Source organism: Phyllobates terribilis, unplaced genomic scaffold, assembly GCF_046119375.1.
Source record: "Phyllobates terribilis strain yellow unplaced genomic scaffold, ASM4611937v1 Scaffold_9__5_contigs__length_417890890, whole genome shotgun sequence".
Lineage (NCBI taxonomy): Eukaryota > Metazoa > Chordata > Amphibia > Anura > Dendrobatidae > Phyllobates > Phyllobates terribilis.
This window is the reverse complement of record NW_027362769.1, coordinates 20,061,981-20,073,986: the sequence shown is the minus strand read 5'-3', so window position 1 is coordinate 20,073,986 and position 12,006 is coordinate 20,061,981. Positions and strand designations below refer to the sequence as shown.

The 12,006-nt window shown below is 44.9% G+C and overlaps 1 protein-coding gene across 4 annotated transcripts in view; it reads left to right on the top strand.

The window, feature by feature from the left end:
• Nucleotides 1-1,685: 1,685 nt before the first annotated feature.
• Nucleotides 1,686-12,006, top strand: part of PIKFYVE (phosphoinositide kinase, FYVE-type zinc finger containing) — a 284,611-nt gene continuing 274,290 nt past the window's right edge. For 2 of the 4 annotated variants that reach the window (XM_073646326.1, XM_073646322.1), the window contains exon 1: nucleotides 1,688-1,905. The gene's annotated coding sequence lies outside the window, so the exon portion shown is untranslated. Of the gene's footprint in view, nucleotides 1,906-1,967; nucleotides 1,988-12,006 lie in introns of those variants that run through there. The other 2 variants (XM_073646327.1, XM_073646325.1) reach the window with 2 other exon arrangements.

Here is a 12,006-nt window from a genome sequence, read left to right as displayed (position 1 = left end):
ATTGGGGCTGCTTATCCACCATCTGGACTATCCTGCATTGCAACCTTTCATCAATTTTTCTCTGTCGTCCACGTCTAGGTAGATTAGCTACGGTGCCATGGGTTGTAAACTTTTTGATTATGTTGTGCACCATAGACAAAGGAACATCAAGATCTCTGGAGATGGTCTTGTAACCTTGAGATTATTGATATTTTTCAACAATTTTTGTTCCAAAGTCCTCAGACAATTCTATTCTCCTTTTCAGTTCTTCATGCTTAGTGTGGCACACAGACACATGATGTGAAGATTGAGTCAACTTCTCTCCTTTTTATCTGGTTTCAAGTGTGATTTTCACATTGCCCACACCTGTTACTTGCCACAGGTGAGTTTGAACGAGCATCACATACTAGAAACAAAGTTGTTTACACACAATTTTGGAAAGGTGCCAAAAAATTTATCCGGACCATTTTTGGGGTTGTGTGAAATTATGTCCAATTTGCCATTTTTCTGTTTTTTTTTGTGTTGTTCTAATACACTCAAAGGAAAAAAAACACAGCAAAAAAGACAAGAGTGTTTACCTGCCAGATCTCAGAACTAGTGCACTACCAGGATGCAGCAAACCCATGTAATAAAGATGGTGGCTATACAGCTGCAAAATACTGATAAGACAATCACTCACAACCTACCATTTCATGGGGGGTGGGGTGGGGAGTGATTGCTTAGCATTAGAACTGCACACAAAAAGATTTTTATAGGGCGCTGTTCACACTTGGGTGGTGCACAGTATCCAGATTGCAGCCTATTAGTTACGCCCATACTATTAGATTAGGCAGGCTGCCCGGTACTATCCAAGTGCACCCATGGGAACAGACACCCTAGTTTACAATGCCAACACTGAGCCCGGCTGCACCCTGGGATAAAAAAAAATGCAAAAATACATATATACTTATATATAAGGTATTGGTCGATATTTTGTCCTCATGCTTACGAGTCCCTACGCTAAACACAAAAAGAAAAGCCACAATAAGAATTAAAATTCCCCCAATCTTGGGGGAATTTTAATTCTTCTTATTGTGGCTTCGCTGAGTTTAATACACTCAAAGGAAATAAATGTGTCTATAACAAAACACGTGTAATTGTAACAATTTTCTGGGAGAAATACTTCATTTTCTGGAACAATGTCATGGGTGCCAACACTTTTGGCCATGTCTGTAGGAAAGTGCTGTACTCGACAGTCTCCAAGAATCCCATAGCCAATGAGCGAGCGGGGGTCGAGCATGGGGGTCTCTGCTCCAGTCAGGCTCTGTAGAAGCCAGTACCCAGGTTCCTTAGCTGCCCCATCCCTGGATCATGGGGACCCAGCGGTCGGACCCCCAGCGGTCAGACCCCCAGCGATCAGTCCTATAGGAAGACTCCTTTCTATGGTCCTTGTCACTGGTGGTGGTGGTCGGTGGTATACTCTGCTGACTGCTTGCTAGTCTGGCTGCAAAGAAAAAGTGAAAAACAAAACCGCATCATTCGTCAACAGGTGTGCAGCCGCTCTCGTGGGAACGGCACCGGCACGTTTCTATGTCCGGTTGATGATTTGCACTGTAATCCTAACCATTTATTAATTGTAAGGCGGTGACTGGAGACACCCGAGCCCCGAGCTTCAGCACTGGCTCCTCCGGTCTCTGCAGCAGTCTCTCTAGTCCAGTGCACGATCGATTGCTCGCGGTAGATTACTCTAGCCTGGCTGTGGATGCTGCCGCCTGGCTGCTGAGCGCTCAGCTGATCGGCTCCGGGAACAGGAAGCGGCGAGCAGTGTGTGAGCGCTGCCTCCCATCCGCAGCCAGAGGTGGAGGGCGCTGCCCCGCATGAGCGCCGCTGCCAGGCTGTGCCGGCCATCTGCAGGAGGCAGGAAGCGCGCTCCGCTGCTCCCAGCAGGTAACCGGCCGGGCCTCCAGGTCTGCATCACGGACGGCGGTCACTGCGCCCGGAACTTCTGACGTTTGTTGTGTGCTGCCAGGTATCACGTGGCTCAGTGGGTACTGCTGTGCTGCTGTCACAGCTTCCCAGGCTTGTACCAGGCAGATCTGTGACCACTGCTGCTTCCGCCAGCTGGGGGTTGTACTTGTTTGCTTTCCATAGTACTGTGGTGACTAGGGTGTCTCAGCGCTTGTCCTGTCACCAGAGTAATGGCGACATGTATTCTGCTGACCCAGGTGATGGAGGGTCCGGACCACAGTCCCGGGAGAACAGGCAGTGCGTGCTCAGAGCTGTTACAGGACCGCTTATAGGGCCCCCCTATTGTCTGCCCCATCCAGCGGACCCCAAGTGCACTGCAAGTCTGACCCTTTGGGGGTCTTAGATTCTTCTTACCTTCTGATGATTACTTTGGGGTTGATAACTTTTTTTAATTATATATATATATATATATATATATATATATATATATATATATATATATATATATATATATAAATAATATCAGATAGATGTTACAGATTTTTTTAAGATGGCGCTTTACAGGGAAGTCAGAAAATAATGTATGACACATGAGAACAGAGAACCTGAGTGGCATGAGCGAGGAATGTACAGTGCTGAGGTCCCAGCGCGGGGGAACGGGCCAAATCACAAAAACATCCCTGAGATAAGAAGCGCCTCTTGTCTTCTGACAGTATGAAAAATGACAGAAAAAGACCTGTCCGCTGTAATGCAGGATACCGTCTGCCTTGAAATACTGTCTGCAGGCGGCACGTTCTATAACCCACCTGAAAACACACAAAGCAATGCTAGAAAGAATGAATGCACGCGCTGTGATGTACGAACGCCCAGCTGGGCGTATGTTCTGTCTCCAGCTTCTTCTAACCACCCAAGATTTCCAGAGATGTGACCTGACCGTTCCTCAGGCGACTCCTCCTTGGGTCCCGCTTTCTCTTAGGGCGCAGTCAGTCTGTGGTATTACTCAGTATCGCAATCCTCAGACTGACCATCCTCTGACCTGAGCGTTTCAGCTGCATAGAAATACATGCTGTAGTGCTCGGGTCAGGAGAGCCACTGGCTGGTCAGAGGATGGTGATGTGCGAGTAATACGGCCGTCTGACTGCGCCCTTATACATGCAAATAATAAAGGATAAAACCCCATCATCAAAGGACCAAACAGATGCTAAAAATACATGTCAGAACGCCCCGCAGGCATTTCCTGAATTGTCTTTCTGCTTGAAAAACTTGTAGGGTTCAACAAGGTATAAAAGGCATTGTGTGCACAAGGGGCAGAGGAACCGAAGGCACATATTCCCTCTGATCCTGAGTGGTGACCAAGTGGATCAACATTTAGAACAAGAATTTGGCACATACCCATTAGTATTTTTATCCAAGAAATCTTCTTAGCCCTTTGGGAAACCATCTGTGATTCCTACTGTGAGCAGCTCCTGAGGTAGACTACTCCACAGATGAGTAGTTCTCATGGTAAAGACGCCACATCTCTGGAGGTTGACCTGTTGTTTTTTTATATGAACAGAGGAGGTCGCACTAATTCTTTGTATAGGGGCAGTGTTACATCTCTGTTCCACGAGTCCAGGCCTCTTTACATGGCAATCTCTTGCTGGCGTTAGAAGCCTCTGATTGACATTGCATGCTGTTATTTAGTCTGTGACTTGCAATTGCACCCAGATCCTTCTCTACGACTGATTCTTCTATTTTTCCTCCCCTATAACATATAGTGCCCGTATATTATTAGTGCCCTAGTTCATAACTTTACATGGATCCCCATTGAACCTCATCTGTCAAGTGAATGCCTGAACATCAGTTTGTCCAAGTCAGCCTGTAACTTATGCACATCCTCCATAGACTGCACTGTATTACATAGTTTGGTGTCTTCTGCAAATATAGACACCATTAACCCCGTCTCCTACATCATTAATAAAGAAGTTGAATAATAGCTCTCAACCTGGGGGTACATCACTTATATCTGGACCATATAACCATTGAGAGTAGTAGTCATTCACCACAACGCCCTGCGTGACTTTTTGAGGCAATTCTCAATCCAATTACAAATCTTACTTTCTAGGCCTAAACCTTTTAAAGGGGTGGTCCGAAACACAAATAAATTTTCATCCTAAATCCCCATCGAATTCCATAATCTAATCCATTTTCTAATATACTTTAATTAAAAAGTTCCTACCATTCCCTCACTACATTATCTTTCTGCTTGATTTTTTTTTTATTTTTTTTTTTACTAGTTCCTTTGGATGAAGCTTCATTTTAGAACCCTCATTGTATACCGGGATACTCATCGAGCCGTCCTCAGGGAGCAGAGGCTACGGTCACTGTCGTGGTCACTGTCCCCTCCCTGACATGAAGACTCATCATTGACGTCAGTTTCGGGGACTGGTCCCTGCTCAGCATGCGCTGATTGTCAATTCTGATGGGTATTCAGTAGGATCATGTCACTTTGCATTATGCACAGCACGCTCTCTCGCTGGCTCTGACCGCGGCTTCTGCCCCTCTTATGACGCTTTGCTTAAATGCAAAGGGATTCTCAAACGAATCGTCATCAAAAAAAGTAGTAAAATAACTAAAGCAGTTAGTGTAGTGAGGGAATAATAGGGACTTTTTAATAAAGTATATGAGAAAATAGATTAGATTATGGCATTAAATAGATAGGCATTTAGGATGAAAAGTAATATGTTTACTACCACCCCTTTAATTTACCAGTTTGCGTTTGTGTGGGACAGTATCAAATGCTTTTGCAAAGCTCAAAACCATGATTCACTATGAATGACTTATATATGATGGTAGAGAAGGCACCACATTTATTAAGATTAGGAAGGGTGCCCGCTCACCGGACTCTATATCAGCTGCAGCAGGAGACTTCCCATGGACCCGCCCGAGTAGCATCAATGAGTATAGGTAAGTATATAAAATGTCCATCAAGAGGCACTCCATAGAAATAAAACTATACATTTACAACTCCATCACCAAGGGACAGAAGAATAGATGGTTCTCTTCATCTATCTGTCACGCCAGGTGTGGGGAAGACTTAGTGCAACACAGAGGTAAGAGGTAAAGGGAGCCCAGACACTCGGGAAAGGGGGAAGTGGAGACCTCCTAGTGTGGTCTAGTGCCACCCTGTCTCCACTACCGTCCCTATATTGCCACTTCAGCAATCGCCGCATGCGTGCCTCACCCTGTCTTTCCTTGGCGTATGGCTGAGGCAAGGGAAGGAAGGGGATGAGCACTAGTCGATCTCCACTAAACTCTATAGACAACAAGGGTAGACAAACAGGGGGAGAATGCTTAGCTTTAGACAACTCCAGACAAATGCGAAGTCGGCCTCAAGCTCCAGAGAGAACGAAGTACTGCTCTTGCTAAGTCTTCACAAGTAGAAATGAATATAGCCGGCACCTCCCTCTCAGACTTACAAGGTATATATACACCTAGGCAAGGGAGCTCATTTCCAGAGGGAGGTAGCCGCAAGGTCCTGGAGACAGCCTCTCATCTAAGATGATGTCTGTAATGCCAAACATAGAGATCTCCTGCAACCAACTGCAGGGCGACTGTCTGTCACCTCTGATACACCCGTGACACTACCCTTTGGTGTGCATTTAACAATTAGATGGAATTTTAATTGTATTCAATAATTGTCTAGTTGTATTTCTTCGGAGCGCCTCTTGCTGGACATTCTATATACTTGCCTAAATGTATTAAGAGACGCTTGCCACTTAATGAATTTGGCTCATCTTCTCAGTGGCATGCACCTCCCTAGAAATCCCACTGCATTGAGGGACTGGAAAAACATTTCTGATATAAGTAATGGCATAACATTTGCTGAATTTGGCGGCCGGACGCCGCCCCACTCGTGCTCTGTCCACCTCGGAGGTGCTGTCCCGGACTGGCATGAAACTTGGTGCACAGAATTTTTGAGCAACAAAAAACAATTTGGTAATTCTACCTTCTCTTGATTGTCAGAGACCAATTCCACATGACCATTCCCTTTTTATATCATTTATGGCTTTAGTCGGTGTAAGCCTTGTGGGGGATTTATTTTTTTAATCTAAATGTATTAAAAAATGGAATTTCTTATGACCCCCTTCAGCCCTGGCCTATTTGGGGCCTATTTTATAGATAATATTAAGGAAACACCAAATTTATATACGGTATTTTTTTTTGTATCTGCTGTACTTTTTTTTGTCAAATATTCTGAGAGCTATAAAGTTTTTATTTTGGGATATATGTGACAGTTTTCTTACATTTTTTATTACTCTTCATGAGTAATGCTTTACAGAGTAAAAAGTTTATTTTCCTAGATAATATACATGCTGATGTTGATTCATCTCTTCTTCCTCTATTTTATACTTGTATAAATGAGTGATATATGTGGGTATAAACAATGTATCTGTAGCTGCCTTCATTATTTTATGCAATGGGTGGAAACTGTATCCTCTCCACACTACATGTACCTGATGTAACAGGTGGAGTAGTGTTAAACCTTGGTGAATCAGAAGAACTAAGCAAGAATACAATCACTGTCATTTTCACCCATTTGACTTAAAGCGTGCCTGTCAGCAGGATTGTGCTCAGTAAACCACATACACGGTCAGGTGGGCGACGTTACGTTGATTAAAATGATACTTTGGTTGATGAAATCCATCCTGTGGTTCTTGTGTAATCTTTACTTTCAGTTTGGAGATAATGATATGCTCGTGCTCAGGGGCGGCCTGTGGGGGGCGCTCTATCTGGTGCTCTGCTTACTTATTCATCTGTATTCTCTTATGACAGATCACTGTGCCTTCACTGATTTGCCTCCTATTTTACCTAGCCCCACACTACTAGAAGCATTATGTAAAATAGGAGGCAGGTCAGTGAAGGCACAGTGAGCTGTCATAAGAGCATACAGATGAATATGTAAACAGAGCACCAGATAGAGCGCCCCCCACAGGCCGCCCCTGAGCACGAGCATATCTTTATCCCCAAACTGAAAGTAAAGATTACACAAGAACCACAGGATGGATTTCATCACTGCAGATATAATTTTAATCAGTGTAATGTCGCCCACCTGACCGTGTATGTAGTTTACTCAGCACAATCCTGCTGACAAGTGTGTCCACTACTTTCACATTGATTCCCTATCAATAGGATAGGGCATCAATATATGATATGCCGGGGTCCCGCACCCGGCACCCTGCCGATCAGCTGTTATCGGCGGCGACAGCCGGCCGGAAGTGCTCACCCGCGGTGCTTGGCCGTCCATCTGTAGTGGTACTGCACATCCGCCTCCCATTGAATTGAATTGAATAGGAGGCGAATGTGAAGTACCCCGCGGCAGCCACTACAACTTGACGGCCAAGCGCCGCAGGTAGGCACTCCGGCCGGAGGCCGCCGGCACAGATAACAGGTGTGGGACCCTGGCCGATCACATATTGATGCCCTATCCTATGGACAACCCCTTTAAGGTTTAACCTACGGCTCAAAGGGGTTATCCGGGACTTTGCTTATTTTTTCTCTAATAACCCCCCACGACAGCACCACAGGAGGATGTCACCCCACCCTAAGTGTATGTGCACACAGTCAGGAGCCGCTGCGTGTTATGCAGCGTCAAACCCTCAGTGGCCAGCTGTTATGCCATAGTGGATGGGATTTCTAGAAATCTCATGTCCACTATGCATCTGCGGCTCACCAGTGGAAACTGACTTGCGGCGCGTCTTTTCAGACCGGGTTCGCATGCGGGCCTTCCCCATAAACCTAACCTCTATAAGGAAAGTCCGTAGGTGGAAAAAAAAAATAAAATTGCACCGCTCATTTGCATAAAATGAGCGGAAGCCGCCGGCGGCTATTCCGCTGTGTTGGGGCTGCAGGTGGCTCCGGACAGTGTGCACATACCCTAATAGGGACCGGAAACACAGTGATGTCAAATAGCCCCTCCCTCATCCTACCTCCAGTGTTTTTTCCTGTCCCTATTGGGATGAAGAGCAGGGCTGTGGAGGTGGAGTCGGAGTCTGAGTCAGTGTCCATTTTGGTGTAGTCGGTATAAAATGGACAGACTCCAACTCCTAAAATATATAATAAATTGGGTACACTAGTTCAATCCAGTTTGTGGGGAATATTTTTTTTCATAAGAATTTTTGAAAATTATGAAATGTTCTATAAATGTCTGTGCTATTCCTGATGTAAGGGTCTAGACTTTTAGCTGAGATGAATCTGAGCTACAGTAAATTTATCACTTAAACGTGAGCCATGTATGAGGGAATCGGAGTTGGAGTCTGTGTCATGGAAATTGAGGAGTCAGAGTTAGAGTCGGAGGTTTGGCTTACCGACTCCACAGCCCTGATATAGAGGTCATCCTGTGGTGCTCTGTGCCAGCTGCAGACACTACTCCTTACCTTAGCCGGGCAGCTGGGAACGATTGCGAGCTCTCCTCCCTGAATCTGCTCCTGTCTCCTTCGGGACTCAGGACTTCCCACCCAGTCCGCGCCCAAGGGTAAGGTCTGGTGAGTATTAGGCTGGAGGCCTCCTGTAGCTCTCCAGCCTATCTCCTCCCCCTCCTCATGCAGCCTCCGGAGTAGCGTGAGAAGCCGAAGGCTGTGGTACACTCCACTTCCAGGTTCCCTTGCTGTGCGAAACGTGCTTCCCGGGCGCCGGAAGTGATTCCGGACTCAGACTGGTGACGTCACTTACGGCCTGCTTTCCACGCTGGGACGCATAGACAAAGTAAAGGCTGGGAAATGGAGAAAATTGGCAGGGATATGACCGCCAGTGATCACAGGGATTACCCTGCTTCACAACTGGACAAACGGGGAGGAGTTTCCTCAAGAAGAGGAAGGCACTGTGTCCGGTCGCCTATATAAGGCCCTGGACAGAAGACACTCTAAGGTAGAATCAGACCTTTTTTGTGGTATATACATGGAAGGGTTAAGTTCTTCCCGCTCCGCGTCTGCAGAGCCCAGCACTGTTCCAGTCCCAGTAAGTTCCTGCCATTGGGGGTCCTCTCCTAGGTTCAGGTTATCACATATACGATCATATTCCTTCTCCCTCTCTTTCGGGGGACAAGGATCCTGCATCAAGGCTTAAAGCTAATCACATATGCTCTATATGCGCAGAAAAACTGTCATCATCTTGTAAAAAACCTCTGTGCCAGAAATGTACTGAAAAAAATCATTAGAAGAATTTATAATCATTAGAATAATTTATATTTATATAATAGAAGAAATTAAGGGAATAGTCCGCCAGGATGTTCAATCTTCCATGTCCTCTTTTTCCCTGTCTGCCTCCAGTACACCTCTGAGGGCTAAGAAAAGGAAGATTTCCCAGGAAGAGGAGAAGGATTCAGATTCTCAGGAAGAGATGTCCTTACCAGAAAACTTCTGGAGGAAGGAGAAGTAAGCCCAACAGAAAAAGGCCAATCAAATAAAAAAATATTATTTTTCTTCTAAGTATATAGAAAAACTCCTTGCAGCTGTAAGGAAGACGATGGAGGTGGAGGAAGAAAAAAACACCAGAACAGTTGAGGAGGAAATTTTTGGTGGTCTCTGGTCAAGAAAGAAGATGGTCTTTCCCATACATAAGAATATTCAAGGTTTAATCTTTGATGAATGGGAATCCCTGGTGAAACAACTGAATATATCCTCGGAGCTAAAGGACAGATTCCCAGTGGATGAGGAGACTTCGAAATGTTGGACTGAAGTACCAAATGTTGACATTCAGGTAGCAAGAGTTGCTAAAAAAAACAACGCTGCCATTGGAGGACTCCTTACAGCTAAAAGATCACCTAGATCGTAAAGTAGACAGTCTTCTAAAGACGTCCTGGGAGAAGTCAGCAGCCGTACTAAAAACAAATGTTTCCACATGTGTGGCACGCTCTATGTCCTGATGGCTTAACCAGCTAGAAGAACACCTTAGTATGGGCACCCCTAGAGAGGATATACTAACATTTCTACCTATCCTCCAGAAGGCCACGGACTTCCTGGCAGACTCATCAGCAGAATCCGTGAGGGTAGCAGCTAGATTATCGGTCCTGTCAAAATCTACAAGACTAAAATCCTGGAGTGGAGATGTAACCTTTAAGATAAAGCTCTTCTCTATTCCCTTTCGGGGAGAATACATGTTTGGACCAGTCCTTGATGATCTACTGGAAAAAGCTGCAGATAAAAAATCTCTACCCACACCCAAAAACTGCAAGAAGAGACCCTTTCGTCCCCCTCAGGAACAAAATCCCTCAGTACAAAGGGAGAAATCTGGTTGGTGGAGTTACCCCAAAGGGGGAAAAGGCAGAAATATTTTTTTCTCCCAAGGACAATGACAGCACAAGCCATGACGCCAAGACTGTTGGGGGTCGCATTTCAAGATTTCTTCCTCAGTGGCAAAAAATTTGCTCCAACCAATGGATCTTAAGATCAGTCCAGGACAGGATAAAGATGGACTTTTCCTCCTATCTTCCACGTAGAATAAGATTAGCGCACCTTTCTACCCCAAGGCTGAGAACTGCCCTGATGTCTGGTCTGAGGGACTTGCGATCCTCGGGAGTGATCTCCCCAGTCTGGAAACAGAAAAGAACAAGGGCAACTATTCCCGTCTTTTCCTTATAAGAAAACCAAACGGCGTTTACAGGATCATAATAAATCTAAAACCTTTGAATCCATACATTGTCTACATGAAATTCAAAATGGATTCCATTAAATCAGCAGTCTCCTTTATAGGACAAGAATTTGTGATGACCACCATCGACTTACAGGACGTATACTACCATGCCCTATTCATCCAACATATCGGAAATTCTTAAGGTTCGCAGTAACCCAATGAAAACAAATACTACATTACCAGTTCAATGTCTTACCATTCGGAATATCGTCAGCACCTCGAATCTTCACAAAGATTATGGTGGAAGTAGTAGCCTCCATTAGGAAAGAAAATATTTTAATTATCCCGCACCTCGACGATTTCCTACTAGCGGGTCCCTCGGTATCTTTTCTTCTAGAAAATTTACAAAAAACAATCCAGATCCTAACATCTCTGGGATGGTTGGTAAATCATCAAAAATCAGACCTGATCCCCTCCACAGAAAATAAGTTCCTAGGCGTCCTATTGCACTTTTTTTTGCAATTTCACCGCACTTAGAATTTTTTCCCTTTCTCTAGTACACGATATGGTAAACCAGTGATGTCGTTCCAAAGTACAACTTGTCCTGCAAAAAATAAGCCCTCACATTGCCATATTGATCAAAAAATAAAAAAGTTATGGCTCTGGGAACAAGGGGAGCAAAAAACGAAAACGCAAAAACGGAAAATGCTCCGGTCATTAAGGGGTTAATGGAAAGTTGAGTGGAAGGAAAAAGTGTGGTAGAAAAAGGTGCACAAGCAACCGGGATAACCGCAGCCTTGAAAGGATTGTTAAGAAAAGACCATTCAAAAATTTTGGGGAGATATTCCATCTGGATCCTGGGAGTCTACTTCTAGCGGCATGGCTTCTGAGTTCACGATCTTAAAAGCAAAAGGCGTCTCGGACCGAGTCATTCAAACCCTACAAAAAAGTAGGAAACAGGTGACAACTTCCATATGCCTCAAAATATTGAAAACCTTCTGTCATGGTGTAAACCGAATTCACCAGACCTCCATCGTCCAGATGTGGCTCATATTTTAGACTTTCTGCAAGAAGGGCTGGAAAAAGGTCTGACTAGCACCCTCAAAGTGCAGATGGCAGCCTTAAGTTCATACTTTGGCCAGAGCCTGGCTGAACATCGTTGAATGAAAAGGTTCATGACGGCAGCTACCCGTCTTCGTCCCAGACTGATGAACCATGTTCCCACCTGGGGACCATAATATCGTCCTTAAAGGTCTAACATTGCCACCATTTGAGCCATTGTCTTCAATAGATCTGGACAAATTGTCCTGGAAAACAGCCCTTCTGATAGCAGTCACTACGGCCAGGAGAGTGGGAGAAATCCAAGCCTTTTCAATAAATGAACCAAATTTGAAAGTTCCAGACGACAAAATTATTCTTCAACTGGACCCATCTTTTCCACTGGTCGCAGGAAATAATCCTACCTTCCTT